Raw genomic sequence first — 3,341 nt, forward strand, 5'->3', positions numbered from 1 at the left:
AAAGACATTCTGGCTATTAAGGGAGTGCAGCGTAGGTTCACGAGGTCAATTCCCGGAATGGCGGGATTAACTTATACTGAAAGACTGGAGCAACTGGGCTTGTATACCCTTGAGTTTAGAAGACTGAGAGGGGATCTGATTGAGACACATAAGATTATTAAAGGTTTGGACACTCTGGCAGCAAGAAACATGTTTCCACTGATGGTTGAGTGCCGAACCAGAGGACACAGCTTAAAAATATGGGGTAGACCATTTAGGACAGAGATGAGGAGAAACTTCTTCACCCAGAGAGTGGTGGCTGTGTGGAATGCTCTGCCCCAGAGGGCAGTGGAGGCCCAGTCTCTGGATTCATTTAAGACAGAGTTGGATAGAGCTCTCAAGGATAGTGGAATCAAGGGTTACGGAGATAAGGCAGGAACAGGATATGATTAAGGATGATCAGCCATGATCATATTGAATGGTAGTGCAGACTTGAAGGGCAGAATGGCCTACTCCTGCACCTATTGTCTATTGATCACATCTGTGGCACTGTCATCAACTGCATTTCTTTCGGGATCTTAAGAATGGAAGAATACATTTGCCTTAAAGAGAGCAGGATAAAGTTTTGCTGCAGGAGTAGTTGAGCTGACTGGAACTCCACTCTCTGCAGATTAAAGGGATGAAACATGATCTCATTGAAATGTAGAAAATTCCTGGATAGGCTATAAGATAGCTCATGAGAGGTTGTTTCCCTCGGTGGAGAGAGGAAAACAAAGGTGTTGCAATCTCTGGATAAGAGATCAACTATGTGGTACTGAGGAAAAATATCTTTATTGAGAGGTTCACAAGTCTCTGCAACCTTTATACCAGATAATTTTGGATCCTTTTCTTTGTCATATATACTAATTTCGTCTCTCTGTCTCTGTTTCTTGGTCAATAAATGCTCTATTGTCCCGTTGATTAAGTTGCGGACTCTGTTCTACAGGATAACACTTAGTAAACAGGTTCTCTGAGCTTTCATAATTTATTTCAAGGTGCGAGTGTCTAAAGGAGATTAAAGATTCAAAATAAGTAATGTCTCACATATTTATTATAATATAGGTTACATTACAGAAAAGTCAAACAACAAAAGTGCAGGGTCAGTGCCATGCTTAACCACACTGGAAAGCTCAAACAACAATGAGTCAAACCTTTCTCAGCGCGAATATATTTTGAGCACTAATTTCTTATGAAGAATAAAACTAAGATTGGTTTTACCTTTAGGTCTAAAACACTGATTGGTTATTCACATTTGAGATAGATAAAAGTCCTTGCTAGAATCCCAAATCAGATTTACCTCTTAACATTTTATTCTGGCTTGTGAACTTTCACAACTAACTTTCACAGAAGGTACGGGTTCTCTGGATCTTCTCTGAGGAAGTCGTAAAAACTAGAGGACATGTTGTGCCTGGACTTCCAGTGTTCCTTTCCACAAAGGCCTACATGAAGAACTATGCGTGGGATCATGGGTACCTTCATTTTTAATGTACTAAAACCATGGATTTTTGTTCTGATCTTCACTGATTCAGATTTACATAAATGGCACAGTTCAAAATCACAGTGTAAGTTTTTAGATTAGATTACTTACAGTGTGGAAACAACCCTTCGCCCCAACAAGTCCACGCTGACACGCAACCCACTCCCCTACACCTAACACTATGGGCAATTTAACATGGCCAATTCACCTAACCTGCACATTTTTGGACTGTGGGAGAAAACCAGAGCACCCAGAGGAAACCTACGCAGACACAGGGAGAATGTGCAAACTCCACACAGACAGTTGCCTGAGGTGGGAATTGAACCCGGGTCCCTGGCACTGTGAGGCAGCAGTGCTAACCACTGTGCCACCGTGCCACCCAAGTTGGTCAAATTTGCAAGCACCACTGGTTTGGAAAGGCAGTTTATAGGTTTCTTATGTGAGGATGAGTTGAATGGTCTCCCACACTCTTTTGTCGTCTTTTATGCTCAAGATAAATCATTGACAATAATCATTTTTGAAATATAAACAATGCAGTTTTTAAAACATATGTTTTGAAAACATTTCTAAGATAAAGGTGAAAATATCAATGTAAAGTAAAATTTTGATCCTTCCTTCCTCCTCATACTAAACTAAATGATGACCATTTGTAAACAAGACAGAGTTAAAAATCACACAACACCAGGTTGTAGCCCAATAGGTTTATTTAGAAGCATTAGTTTTCAGAGGAGCAGTGCTCCGAGAGCTAGTGTTTCGAAATAAACCTGTTCAACTATAACCTGATAATATGTGATTTTTAACTTTGTCCACCCCAGTCCAACACTGGCTCCTCCAAATTACTAGAAACTAAACAAGGAATAGACGTCTCCCTTAATGCTATAAATTACAAGATTTAAATCCAAGATCCAGATATTAATGAAAATTATTTCTCGGATTAAACCAATACTGGGAAACAAGTTGTTAATAAGCTTCTTTGATGCCTGATTTTACATGTGGCCACAAAGGCAGTTATTAAAAAGAAATTTGATTGATTTGTGCACTTAAACATTCAATCTGATCTGAGTCCATAATACCTATGTATATATATTTGTTTTGACCAAGTAACACGAACACAACAGAACATGATTCAAAGCTTTAAGAATAATTTTGAACCATCTAAATATATGTTGTTCATAAGACTGCTTGGTGAGAACTGCAGTAACTCAATGCAATAATAAATAAGCTGACAACATTCAATGTACAGTTTCAGCAAATGCACTGGTCAGCTAATAAAGCATATCTTTTCACCAGATTACACTAATATTTTCCAAACTACATACAATAATTTAAGAATTCTTTAAAACTTTTCAACCATTTCTCAAAATCTCCTGGGAGACTGGATCATTCTTAAATACTTATCAATCTTAATTCTCAATAAAAAGGAGTACAATGATGTACTGATTAAATTGTTGGTTTGATAATCAAGAGACCTGGATAAGTAATGAGCTCCAATTTAGGAATGTGAATTCAGATCCTTGTAAAAACATGGGAATAGTGGAAGATGATGCTGGTATCAGCAAAAAGTGTGTGTGAAGTTGGATTGTTATAAAATCACACTGATTACAGTCATTCAGCGATGGTAAGTTCCTGCTTTGTAACGGGTCAGGTCTTTGATATTACCATGTGGTTGTATCTAACCACTACAGTTCTGGCCATCAACACTTACTCAGGGAAAACAAGTGATGGCTACTAAATGCCAGCTTGGCCAGAGATGCTTATATCGGAAGAATGATGTTTTAAAGGTTGGAAGACCCTCCACATGCTCTAGTTATTGACATTAGCTTTTAAAATGCCCTGCCTTTCCAGA

This window comes from Hemiscyllium ocellatum, chromosome 11 (genome assembly GCF_020745735.1).
Source record: "Hemiscyllium ocellatum isolate sHemOce1 chromosome 11, sHemOce1.pat.X.cur, whole genome shotgun sequence".
Lineage (NCBI taxonomy): Eukaryota > Metazoa > Chordata > Chondrichthyes > Orectolobiformes > Hemiscylliidae > Hemiscyllium > Hemiscyllium ocellatum.